The sequence below is a fragment of the Ursus arctos genome, unplaced genomic scaffold, assembly GCF_023065955.2.
Source record: "Ursus arctos isolate Adak ecotype North America unplaced genomic scaffold, UrsArc2.0 scaffold_3, whole genome shotgun sequence".
Taxonomy (NCBI): Eukaryota; Metazoa; Chordata; class Mammalia; order Carnivora; family Ursidae; genus Ursus; species Ursus arctos.
Window position 1 is genome coordinate 39,125,501 of NW_026622985.1, and position 13,858 is coordinate 39,139,358.

The 13,858-nt window shown below is 41.0% G+C and overlaps 1 protein-coding gene and 1 long non-coding RNA gene across 21 annotated transcripts in view; one reads left to right on the forward strand and one right to left on the reverse strand.

Moving 5' to 3' along the window:
- Window positions 1–6,625, reverse strand: part of ICA1 (islet cell autoantigen 1) — a 138,626-nt gene extending 132,001 nt beyond the window's left edge. For 8 of the 20 annotated variants that reach the window (XM_048212845.2, XM_044386780.3, XM_026506427.4 and 5 more), the window contains exon 1: window positions 6,154–6,300. The gene's annotated coding sequence lies outside the window, so the exon portion shown is untranslated. Of the gene's footprint in view, window positions 1–6,153; window positions 6,337–6,503 lie in introns of those variants that run through there. The other 12 variants (XM_057304186.1, XM_057304187.1, XM_057304185.1 and 9 more) reach the window with 7 other exon arrangements.
- Window positions 1,952–12,373, forward strand: LOC130542045 (uncharacterized). Its single transcript, XR_008956305.1, has 2 exons — window positions 1,952–5,666; window positions 6,644–12,373. It is a non-coding gene; the product is annotated as an uncharacterized LOC130542045 (long non-coding RNA).
- Window positions 12,374–13,858: the final 1,485 nt, after the last annotated feature.

Below are 13,858 nucleotides of genomic sequence, written 5' to 3' on the forward strand. Positions count from 1 at the left end.
TATAGACCTGGTGCTCTGGAGGAGTGTTTAAATTCCCATTTTCCTATTGTAATCTTCACCTGGATGTCCCACAGGCACTTCAGAGTCAGCACATCTAAAACAGAACCAATCTCTCTCCATCTGCATCCCCAAATCATCCTCCCACCCCGTGGCTCCTATGTTAATCACCAGCACAAAATCCACTGAATGGTCCCAACTGGAAACTTGACTTCTATCCCATCTTTGACAGCCAGTCTCCAAGTTCTCACCATTCTACCTCCTAAAAAAGTTATTAAATACATCTTCTCTTTTCTATGTTGACAGCCAGAACTTAGTCTAGGCCTTCAGAGGCAACGCTATGCCTGTATCTGCCCACTCCAATCTTCCATACCATGGTCTGAACTATTACTATAATATGCAGATCTAATCATGCTGCCCCCCCCCCACTCCAAATGCTTTAATTGCATTCTCTTGCCACTAGAGAAATTCCAAACTTCTTGGCAAAAAACCCAAATGCAAAATTCAAAATTTTACTATATTCCACACTGAACTATTTCTTCTGGCCATTTCAGAATGCTAGAGCTTTCCTGAATATACTATGCCAAGACTCTGTGAAGTTTCCTTCCCTTGAAATGCCCTCCCCTCCTTTGTCCAATTGGCCAACTTACTTCTTACTTCAAGCCTCTCCTCAAATGTTACCACCTCAGTGAAGGCTTTCCTAACTGAACACCCACCGTTCCACACCCAGGGAGTTCCCACTCCTGTCCACAACTACAGTCCTTAACTGCCCCATGCAGGTGGTACCCTGCACTCCCATTGCTCTCCCGCACTGAGCTAATTACATCTGCATCTCCTGCACTACACTGCAAGTCCCTTCAGGGCAGGGACTCTAACTGGTTCATCTTTGCCTCCTTACACGTAGCACAGTAACTGAAACACAGTAGGCCTTTAGTAAATATGCTCTGGACAAAAGGCAATAATTATGTGCTACCGCTCACTGAGCACTTGACATGTGGAAGCACTTAACACCATTATCTCACGTGTGGACACAGCCACCAGGAAAGGGATACCACCCCCATTTAGCAAGTAAGGGGAAAAAAAGATTAGAAAGGTAAAATAATTTGCCCAAACTGGTAAACTTAGGTCTGCTTTTGATGCCCGAGCTCCTGTTTTTAACCACTCCATTCTACTCCTGGATGAAACAGATTGGATAATGGGCTCCATTTCTATAAATTGTTTATCTCTCCTAGTCCTAGGCTCAGGTGCTGTGTTAGTCCTAAATCCATTACCATCATGGTTCTTGTGCACAACAAAACCTTGGTGACGGATTTCTGGTGGCTGTAAGGTTCCCACCAGTAAGGAGAGGGAGCACCATTTATTACAATTATCTCCTTGGTCTCTGGCTTATGGTGCATTTCTCCAGAAACAGGCAGAGAAGGCTAGATTTCTCCCAAGTACCATTAGGTTTCAGACATTGGTGTCCATGCCCTATTCTGGGAACAGAGCAGTGGGTGTGAGAGATCATGAGGGTGGCAAGTGATGGAATGGATTTTAATGTGTGCTCTGGGAAGTGGCTGCAATGCTCTGTAGTCTCTCCTTGTACAAATACTCTCACCATCAGAATGACAGGACCTTTCCACTCCCAAATCTAGACTCTCAGGATTAACAATATACCATTATGTACGTGTTCAGTGATCCATTCCTGAACACATGTACCTTGTGCTTCCCACCCCACAGTACTGAAATGTATTCAGTTATCCTTTTTCAGGCATTCTCTTACAATTCTACATCTTTTCTGTTAAATGTATTCTAAAATTGACCTCTTTAATTTTCTTGAATTCTAATCACTTTTTAATATCAGTCCTCTGTTTTCTAATACCTCCACCACCTCCGTGACTATCCAGCACATAACTGAAACCAGTCTTGTGCCTTAGCCTGATGAATACATTTAATTCTCTCAACTCAAGGATGATCAAACTTGCCCAAGGTCACTCGGCTAATAAGGACACACAGGTACGTTGGGCTCCAGACACGAGGACTGTTTGCCAGTATTTTCTCTGTAACGTGAATACTGTGTTGGGAACGCTCTCTCTCTCTCTCTCCTTTCAACCCTTTTCACCTGCCAAATTCCTATTGGTCTTTTAAGGCTTAACTCTGGGGTTACCTCCTTCATGAATCTTCTCAGGTTTTCTGTTTGTGCTCTTTCTCATTCTATTGTCTGGGTGGGATGCCTTGGTCCTGGGTTTCATCTCCTCCCTGCTTTCACTGAAATGTAATTGTCAGCGGACTCTTCCGTCTCCCTTACTAGTCTGTAGGTTCCTCCAGGGCAGGGCAGGGTGTGGGTCTTGTCTTGGGATTCCCAGTAGTAAGTACACAGTGTGTAATACACAGCATACACACAACAAATGCCTGCTGAGTACTGAGTAGTGACCCCAATCCTCTGCTTGGGCCAAAGGCCTGAATGATGTCATCTGACTTAGCAGGAAAGACTTCTCATCATGAGCAATGCAATTTTCTCAGCTTTTCATGAAGTCACTGTCTCACTAAAGTTTATACGGGGACAAATAGTTGCTATTAGTTGAGGAACTACCACTTCTCAGACACTGAGATGTATGTTTCATGCACATTATGCTCATCCTGAAAATACTGCCAAGTCGACATCATCCTCATGCTATGGTTCAAAGTCGAAATCAGTTACCCTAAGTATCTGGCCTGCAGTCATATAGAAGGAAGATTTTTAAAAGCATTATAAAATGCCCTATTATGTATAGTCATCCCTGTTCTGGAGAGACTCATTAGTATTTGAAATTACTTACACACACACAGAACATTAATTTAGATGCTGGAGTAGTGAAAACATGGTTCACTAGCATTTATAGCGGTTCAAGACACTTCTACCATACGCATTATCTAGGGTAAACCATGCCTGTAGTCTTAATTTTCTTATAAGCAGGGATTATAATACCTACTTACTTCAAAGGGGGTTGAATATAAAAAAGAGATCATGTTTGCCAAAATGCTTTGTTAAAGAAGTGGGCAGAGTCCCATCTTAGAGCACTCTGATGGGTAGAGTTCAGTGCCGTGTTTCTCAGAGTGGTGGAATCAGAGCCACCTGAGGTGGTAAGAGCAGATGAGAGAAGCCAGACTGGAAGTCCACATTTAACAAGTTCCCAGATGATTCTACTGGACACAAAGGTTTGATAAATACCAGGTTAGGACAATGCTTCTCAAGCTTTAATATACACATGACTCACTTGCAGATCTTGTTAAAATGCAGATTTGAATTCAGTGGGCCTGGGAGGGGGCGCGTGAGGGCAGGTTGAGATATTGCATGTCTAACAAGCTCCCAGGGGAAGTCAATGTTGCTGGTCTATGGATCACATTTGAGTGGCAGGGGGCTGGAAGATCTATCCCCACTGGAACAAATTAGCTTTGCTTTGTTTCTGGACCACAGATTGAATCTCCCAGCCTCAGAGAGTATTCCAGAAAGCCCAAGCTCTTAGTATTGCTACAAAACACTTGAACTACTTGAAACCAAATTGGAACACATTCCCTATCTTTTTCAGCAGTACCATTCTTTTCAGATACAGATAGCACATATGTTTAGCATGTAAAAGAATAATTTACTGCTATTACTTGAGTTATATTTAATGTGAAAAGCATGTGAATACATTATTTCTAATTCCAACTACAACCCCACAAGGTGGATATTCTTGCTCGATAGACAAGAAAATGATGACATAGAGAGTGTAAGTTACTTGCTCAAAGTCATATGGCTAGTTAGGTGTTGCAGCTAGGGTTCCAATCCTGTTGTTTTGAAGCCCAAAGCCTATGTGCCCTCTGTACATCTTCCACGATGCTAGGTATGATTTTGGTACAAAATGTGACGGCTTAGGAAAAAAATGGGAAAAAATATTTTCTCCTGTATCTGTCTTCAAGTTCAAGGCTTTGCTAAGGCAGATTCTAGATGGGGGAGAGGATGGAGATAAGGTTAATTAATTAGTGATCTGTAATGCCTCATGAACAAAAACACGCAGATAGCATCTTTGACTATGGTTCCCATAAATCTATTAGTGCAAATGGAATAAAAAGGACATCTGTGACCAGGGCACTGATCCTAAATGTTGCCACCTACCCTCAGGCTTCTAGCCATGGAACTCAACCAATAAAAAGGAAAAGTTCTTTCTGATCCTTGTGGTCTAACAACTTTCCCACCTTCTCTTATATGAGGTTTCTGTAGCTCTAAATTTCACACCAACTCAGGCTGACCCTACCAGTTAACCACACTTCCCTGCATCCAATAAAATTGCCTGCACCTGAAAAAAAAAAGTATACCGTTTAGTCAAATACATTCAAAGTGCGACAGTTTTGAAGATTTTCTTTTGAGCAACAAAATTTCCTGTATCTGTCACAAGGTTGACATGGAGAGAAACGCAGGACAATAAAGATGGTCATGGAAATCAGTCAGATACTCAAGTGTACCAAATTGAGGAAAGACAGCTATGAAATAAACTGTCTAGGCATTTACCATCCAGTGCCTTCACCATTTAATGATCCATGGGTGGAGAATCCACAGTCAGTTTTTTTAACCTCGGCTTGTTCAACCGTTGTTTTTTAAATACTCATCTTTAATAATAGAATTGTCTACCTGTACTGTGCAAAATGGTCCAATTAGAAAGCCACACCTCCAGTAATTAAATATATACATAGCAGTTAAACTGAAACAGCGATGTTTGAACTATTAAGAATTATAAACTGATTTTGCCCCTATGGTATTCTCTACACAGGATATTTCAAGAATAAAGGTGAAACCTAAAAAGAAAACTCACTAAAAAGTATTTTTAGACTGTGTATGTGGTTTAAATAGACGGTAAGAAACTGAGTCTGGAGCATTGATCTCCAACTAATAAGCATTTCCTATTTCACTCCCTAACCCCCAGGAACAGTTCAGATCTCAGAAAATCTAAACTAAAGGTCCACAGAAATCAATTCGAGATTTTTCTGGAGACACTTTACTGAAGTGTTTGGACATGAACACGTTTGCAGTGAGTCATAATTTATAGGACTTTAATGGCCAGTGCCTTATGTGCCTTTCTTCCTATACTCAATATCATTCTCAAACCAGCTGGTGATATATTTTCCAGGCCCTAATAATTTTTATTAAGTTACCAGATCTCAGTTTCTAAGGCTGCTACCCAGCATCTTTTCTCGTGCTGATTGTTTTATGCTATCTAAACAGAAAAGAACCTGATTCTCTTTCTAAATTGTAAATCTCCCAACCAGGCAGTTAATGCCTTTTCCCAGCAAAAGGGCATAGTACTTTTGAGACCCCCAAAGAGAAGATGAGGGGTCTTGGGGACACTCCAAAAAAAAAAAAAAAAAAAAACACTGTGGGAAAGGTTAATAGAAGTAGAGGGGGGCCTCTGGGCAAAGGCAGACATAATAACAGGATATATTCGCTTCTAGAGGAAGCAGGAGCTGCAATAGCCCGAGGGCAGGAAAGGCGGAGTCAGCAGCGCCCTAAGGAAACGAGTCAGGGTTTGCAGCGACCTGGCCCGCTTAGGGACTCCTGCTCCAGTCGGGTCCAAGGCTAGTGAGCACCTCGCCTGCGGGAAACCAAGCGCAGGCCTCCTGGCACTAGTGGTTATAAAGAGGCACCCATCTGCTCCCTGCCACCTCCGCCAAAGGTGGGCAATGGGGTGAGGAGAAAAAGCAAACACCAGGCGCCGGGGCAGGTGAACTTGTCAACAAGTCAGTCCCTGCCCCGAAGGGACCTCGGGGTCCCGGAGCCGGAACAGCTGGGAAGGCGAGGCACGGCGTGGGTAGAGTGGGCGGGCGTGGGTGGGGGTGCCGCGGGCGCCTAGGCTAGAGATGCGGCCGGCGCCCGGAACGCTTCCCTCCCGCTCCCCGGGGCTGACGCACGCTCTCATGGCGCGCGCATCCTCCAGACCTGCCCAGGCCTGAGAGAGGAGGCGGGGGAGGGGAAGGGGCTGTGGCAGTTCCCACACGGGGACCAGGGACCGGAGAAAGCGACCCGCCTGTCACCCGCCGCCCGCGGAGGGCATAGTTAGCGGCCCCAGGCTGGCGCCCCGACCGCCGCGGTTGCCGGGCGTCTCCCGCTGCAGCCTGCAGCCCGCCCGGCGCGCCCCCGCCCCGACCCCGGAGGGCAGGTACCTCGGAGCCCCGGCCCCCAGGAGCCTCCTGGCCGCGGTCTGAGCGTCCCTCCAGCTCCCTCATCCGACGTCAGCGTCAGCAGAAGGCGAGGGAAGGGGGCGGGGGGAGCGCAGGAACCGGCCCTTCCTGCGGCGGTCGCCGCCAGCCGGAATAGCAGCCGGCGGAGCCCGTGCGCGCCGCAGCGCAGCGCAGCGGCCGGGGGGAGCGGACGGCTTCGCCTCCCCGCAAACGCCCGCGGCCCAGGCGCCGCCGCCTCCCCTCCCTTCGTCTCTCCTCAGGAGACGCCCGGCGGGGCGACCCCTCCCAGGAGGACCCGGGCACCCTGAGGAGCGAAGGGGCGAAGGCCTCACCTTTTGGGGGGCGGGTCCGGGATGGGGGGAGTGAGCCTCCCACTCTCTCCTCCCTGGGGACTTTCCTCGACCCCCATCTCCTGGGGTATCCCCCGCTTCGATCTGCCGCCCAGGATGACCCCGCCCCTGCTCTCCCGCAGGTGTTCCACGTGTCCATAGCATTTACGTCACAATGACCTGGCCGACAGGTGGGAGCCGCCGCGAGCGCTCCAGGGTTCCCTCCGTGCTGTGCGTGATGAGTCCTCCTTGCTTCCACGTAAGATTTCTGCGGCTTTTGGAGACAGGAGACTTCATGACTTCAGTGTTAAGAAAAGTTACAGAGGCCTGTATTTGGAAATCAACTTGGAGCTTAAAGGAAAAAGCCTGTGTGAAAAAAAAAATTGTGTACGTATATGTATATATATATTTTATTCCCATACAGTCATATATCTTTTAATCTTAAATTATTGACACTTATAGTAATTTTATCTTCTCATCAAGAAAAAAACCAAACTCTTGCTTTTAGAGCACCTGTGGTGATCGCACAAAGAGAAGGTGTTGGAATAGGAGCTTCCTAAAATTATCTGGGCAAAAAAGCAATCCCAATGTGCTATGACTCAATCCCTGATTATGTTACATATTTATCAGTAAGTTCATAGAATAGTCACTGGTTGAAACAATTTAACAGAGTGGAATGAAAGATGGTTATTGAGCAATGATGCAAACAAATTTGAAATCCACAGCTAATATGAATGGGCTGCTTGCTATGTGCCAGGCATATGCTGTATACTTTACATTTAATTCTTACTGTAACCCAGTGCTGTAGGTAAAGTTATTATCCCTATTTTACAGATGAAGACACTGCCCAGACTGCCTTTGAGGCATTTAGCTAATAGGATATTGAGCAGGGGTTTGAATCCAGGGTTGTCTGAACCATGAGAGGTTTAGCTTAATATCAAGATAGAAAGGTGCCTAGCCAAGATGGAGAGAGGAAAAAGTATAGGTGTTATTGACATTTTAATAGAAAGTTTGTAAGATGGTACAGCTCCAGAAATTTACATAACCTTACAAGTTGACATTATTCTTTGGATATATTCTTTGGGGATTTTGTTTGTCATAGTTGCATTTTAGCCTATTGTAGTATGGCACAAAATACAAAGCTGAGCCAAGATCAAGTCCTTAATAAATGTTTACAAATAATTAATATGGTCTACAAAAGAGGAACTTGTTGAAAAGCTGAGATTCAAGACAAAGTTTGGAAGAGAAAAACATTGCTCCTATATATTTGGCTTTTATAAGAAGCATTCAAGGTGACCTGTTAACAACACAAGCCAAATTATTTTTGCTCTTTGTAAGAAGGAAAAAAGGAAAATACAAAGCCCTTTAAAATGAGCAACAAAGGCTTCTTTGCAAATGAAAGACAATTAAAATATTTTGTTTTAAAATATTTGATTCTAAGAACTATTACCTAATGTATAAAAATCAGGATTTAAAAAGAAAAATCATTTTTTAACAGAATGAAATGCTATTTCTTTTTTTTTTTTTTTAAAGATTTTATTTATTTATCCGACAGAGATAGAGACAGCCAGCGAGAGAGGGAACACAATCAGGGGGAGTGGGAGAGGAAGAAGCAGGCTCATAGCAGAGGAGCCTGATGTGAGGCTCGATCCCATAACGCCGGGATCACGCCCTGAGCCGAAGGCAGACGCTTAACCGCTGTGCCACCCAGGTGCCCCTGAAATGCTATTTCTAATATAGTAGGTACTCCATGAATGTTGGGCGAATGTATCAATCAGTTGTTTGAAATGCTGAGAAATAGATCACAAAATTTCCTGACTGTAATGTTCTCCTTTCCACCAGTGGTGATTTACTAGTTATATGAAAATGTATTAGGAACCCTATTTATCAAAAGCTGGCTTTTTGGAAGATACTTAAATTTGTTACAAGAGAGCCAGTAGAATGGCAGGTTGATGGTGTGTTCACAATATCTCCTCAAAATGCAGATAACTGGAACACAAGCACTAAGGGAAGTGAGCAAGAAAACTGATTTATGTAACTAATTACTCAGGTTTCCTTTTACTTTTCTAAAGGCCAGGGTGAAAACTTGAGCCATGAGTCAAACAATCTATCATGGACGCTGAAAGTGGCTTCAAAGACAGTGTCTAAAAGTGAACAGATATGTGATACAAGCCCTATCTGGTCAACACAGCACTGAAATTCCTTGAGCTCCCAGACAGTTTAAGATAAATCTTTAAATGACTTTTTATCATTATTAGTGTTGTCCTAACATTAGGATATTTCAGGAAGGAAATAATAAACTCATGCTCATTCTGCATCACCACAATGAAGGCTTTTTCCATTTAAAAAATTGCTCCAGCTATGAACTTTTGTTTGTTTCTGGATATCAAGTTGTTTCAGTCTTACAAAGCACCCACAGGGTGTTGAAAACCTGAAACAATTTCTTTTTTTTTTTTTTTAAGATTTTATTTATTAGAGAGAGAGAGGGAGAAGCAGACTCCCCACTGAGCAGAGAACCCTATTCGGGGTTTGATGTGGGGCTCAATCCCAGAACCCTGGGATCATGACCTGAGCTGAAGACAGACGCTTAACAGACTGAGCCACCCAGGCGCCCCGAGAACCTGAAACAATTTCTAAGAAGAGAATGGTTATTGAATGATGGGATCTGAAATTAAGGAAGTTATACAGTAATGTACATTTTCCAGAATGTAACAGGATGACAAGAAAACTTTTCCACAGAAAAAATCATTACATATTTAACTTAATGATTTTTCGAGGGGTTCCGAGTTTCAAGATGTGCTAATAGAACCACAAGAATTAGGAATTGTGTTAGGCTGTCATTAACAGAGACCCAAAATAGCAGTGGATTAAATGAGGTAAAGGTTTATTTTTTCTCACATCAAGGAAATTGGAAAGTAGTCTAGAGCTGATACGGCTTCTGATATGTCATCAGAGTGTTGCTCTCCTCTCCTTCTGTTTCACCATTCTAAGCAAAGCAATATTGCTTAAAGTTAAAATCCAGGCAAGGATGTGGAGAAGTAGAAAACTTCACACATTACTGGTGGGAATGTAAAATGATGCAGCAGCTTTGGAAAACAGTCCACCAGTTCCTTAAATGAAGCACAGAGATAACAGATGGCCCAGCAATTCCACCCCAAGGTATATATCCAAGAGAAATGAAGAATTATGTCCACATAAAAACTTGCACACAAATATCTATGGCAGCATTATTCAAAATAGTCAAAAGGTGGAAACAACCCAACTGTTCATCAGTGGATGAATGAGTAACCAAAATGTATTATATCCATATAATGGAATATTATTGGTCTGTGAAAAGGAATGAAATACTGGTACATACCATAACTTGGACGAACCTTGAAAACGTGCTAATTGAGAAGAGCCAGCCACAAAAGTCCATATATTATATGATTCCATTTTTGTAAGTCTAGGATAGAGAAATATACAGAGACAGAAAGTAGATTAATGATCAATTAGGGCAAAAAAAAATACACAACACATATATGTATATCAACTCATTTGTATTAATGTATGAACATACTTAAACAAAATCTACATATAATACAATAATATAATATGTAGTATATGACATATAATATAATAATAATACTATATTCAGTGGAATGTTGATATATATTTTTAAACACATTTTTAATGTTCTGAGTGCTCCTTATGCTCTCAGCCAACATGAGCAAGTGAGGCAGAATGCCTTGCTCGCTTTTGGTATGGGAACCATAATGAAATGAGTGCTTTACCATTCATCCAGACAGATAATTATGGTTTCCTACTGCTCTGAAATCCTTTTATTTTCTGACTCATCTTTGACAGCATCATATATACTTATGGTACCTGTATTAGAGTAAGATGCTAAGATAGAGCTGAAGCTATTATTATTATCAATGTATGTAATAAGAGCTATACATATAAATCTCTTCAAAGCTCAGCTCATTAGTAAGACAAAAATCACTTTTCCTTGAGTTGCTGGAAAATTGAAATTAGATAATCTGTAAGAATAAACTTTGGAAAAAAACCTGATGTTTTAAAAATTATTATTAAACTTAACTGTCTGATTTTTAGTAGTGATAGAAATTTAAAGAAAGCTTAAACTAAATTTTATTGGCAAAATGAAGTCATTTATTCCCTGTATTGTGTAATATTTAGAGAGGAATTAGATGTACTCAACTAAGTATCTTGACCAATTTGGGTTTAATTCTTGTCATCAGTTGTGTTCTCTCCTAGCAAAACAAAGCTTCTATTATACTCTCAGCAGCAATAGTTATGTCTTTAAGCAAATTTGTGTGCACATGTGAAAATAGAACAAATGTTTAATTAATAGCATTAACTTTTGTTAATTAAAATTAACTTCCTTTCCCTTCAAAATTAAGGCTTCAATGAAGAGAGGAGGTTTATTTTACACTGAAGAGTAAAACCAGTATACCAGCTTAGATTTCTGGGTAAATAACACCCTACCTCTTCACCCCCAGTATCATCCATTGGAACTTCTGCAAGAAAAGTGTTGGTGATAGCATCAAAGTGGGACATCTTATTCACTGTAGGTAGAGAACTTTGTCATGTGCCATCTGGTATAATCCTGCTTTTGACTGGGAACTGTGCTGGGTTTGGGCAAACCTCAGCCCAGAGTCCAGAGCTGTGCCTCTGGTCTCATATATGAGACTATGTTCCCTATAGCAGACATACAGCTAATGATCCCTGAAAGTGTCACTATGTTAAGGAACAGGATTTAATTGAAAGATTAGGATGGAACTTTCTAGGTCTTTGGTCTTCCTCTCCCCCTCTCCAGAGGGAAAGTTTTAAAAAATCACTATAAACCCTAGTGCAAATAGTTAAGGTAATTCAGGTGAAGCATTGGCTAAACGTTTGGTTTAATCATGGGGTAAGAGGCTGAATTAGGACTATAAACCATATTTCCTGACTCCCAATCAGATGCACTTTTCCTCTCCTGGTTTTAACTCTGTCACTAACTTGCTTTGGCAGAGACTGTTAATCATTTACCAGTATTTATTCTCCCCCTTTCCCCAGAGTAGTATAAATTTCAGCTGAGCATACATTGTTGCCCAGCTGAAGACTGTATTTTCTAGCTTCCCCGTATGGTCATGTGACCAGGCTCTGGCCAATAGGATATGACCGAAAGACTCATATGTAACTTCTGGGTCATGCTTTTGAAAGGAACACACCCTCACCTTTGTCTTGCCCCTTTCCCACTAGTTGGATCACCTTTGGCTACAAGGGGAGGACGATATGTTGGGGATGGCAAGAAACTTACCACATGATTTGCCATACTGCTCTGGTCCTCCTGCTTGGGTTGTTTTATGAGAAGGAAATGAAGTTCAGTATTGTTTAAGCCACTATGTTTCTGGATATTATTACAACCCAACCTTTATCCTAAGTAATCCATCTACTCCATGATGTTGAATTAGATCTTCATTTTTCATGAAGTTTATATTCTAAAACAATGATTCTCAATCTGTGGGTCACAGGGCCTCAATCTGAGGGCCTTTGGTGTTAATATAAAGGATCATGGGATACAAATCTCTAACGAGTGAAGTCCGCAGACAAAAACCCCTCCTTAAGAAATAAAGATAGCAATTTTGAAAAAAACATATGATGTGATTGCAAAACAAAATCGTTAATTAATTTCTTGGAGTGTGGGTATGTTGGTAATGAATGATTTAGCTTTGTACATCTGAAAAATTCTATTTCACCTTTGTTTTTAAAGTATTTTTTCACTGATAAAGAACTTGAGTTGACTTTTTTGTTGTTGTTTTTTGAACTTTAAAGATGTTGCTCTGTTGTGTTGTAGCTTACATTGTTTCAGACATAAAATCTGTCATCTTTATCTTTGGTCCTCTTTGTCTTTTTTTTCTTCTGGATGCTTTTTAAGATTTTTTTTTTACTTTTAACTAGTTTTAAGAAGTTTGATTATGATGTCTTCAGTATTGTTTTTTCTTGAATTTTTGGCTTTGTTGAGCTTTTTGGTGCTGTGTGTTTCTCATTTAATTCAAATGGTGAAAAACTTCAGCCATACCCAGAATAACCAATACAATATTGAAGGAGAGAAACAAAGTCAAGGGGCTGACACCAATTGACTTCAAGACTTACTATGAAGCTACAGTAATCAAGATTGTGTGATACTTGCAAAAGAATACATAAATAGATTAATGGAACAGAATAGAGAACCCAGAAATAGACACTTGCAGATATAGTCATCTAAACTTAGATAAAGAAATATAGACAATTCAATGGAGAAAAAAGTCTTTTCAACAAATGGTATTGGAACACTGGATATCTACATGCCAAAAAATGCAGACCTCATATTTTTCACAATCATTAAGTCAAAGTGGATCATAGACCTAAATGTAAAACACAAAACTATAAAATTTCTAGAAAATGACATAGGAAAAAATTAGATAACTTTAGGTATGGCAGTGACTTATTAGATACAACCCCAAAGGCATACTCCATGAAAGAAAAAAAAAACCGGGTAAATTGGACCTCATTAAAATCCAACACTTCTGGCCTACAAAATATACTGTTAAGAGAGTGAGAAGACAAGCTACAGACTGGGAGAAAATATTTTCAGGAGGCAATTGATAAAAGACTGTTATCCAAAATATACAAAGAAATTATAAAACTCAACAAGAAGAAAATGAATAACTCAATAAATGGGCAAAAATTCTGAAGAGACCCCTCATCAATGATGATACACAGATAGCAAATAAGCATTTTAAAAAGAGGTTGAATATCATGTTATTTAAAAATTGCAAATTAAAACAATTAGATATCACTGCACACCTGTAAAAATGGCTAAAATCCAAAACACTGAAAATATCAAGTACTGGAGAGATGTGGAGCAAACGGAGTTCTCATTTGTTGCTCGTGGGAATGCAAAATGGTACAGCCACTTCGGAAGACAGTCTGACAGTTCCTTACAAAGCTAAACATGCTCTTACCATACGATCCTGCAATTGCTCTCCTTGGTATTTACCCAAATGAGTTGAAAACATGTCCACACAAAAACCTGCGTATGGATGTTTATTGCAGCTTTATTTACAATTGCCCAATATTGAGAGCAACCAAGATGTCCTTCAATAGGTGAATGGATAAACAAACTGGTATATCCATACAGTGGAATATTAATCCGTGTTAAAAAAATTTGCTATCAAGCATGAAAAGACATGGAAGAACCTTAAAAGCATATTGCTAAATGAAAAAAGCCACAATGTATGATTCCAACTATATGACATTCTGGAAAAGGCAAAACTATAGGGACAGTTAAAAAAAAGAAAATCAGTTGTCAGGGGCGTGGGTGGAAGGAGGGA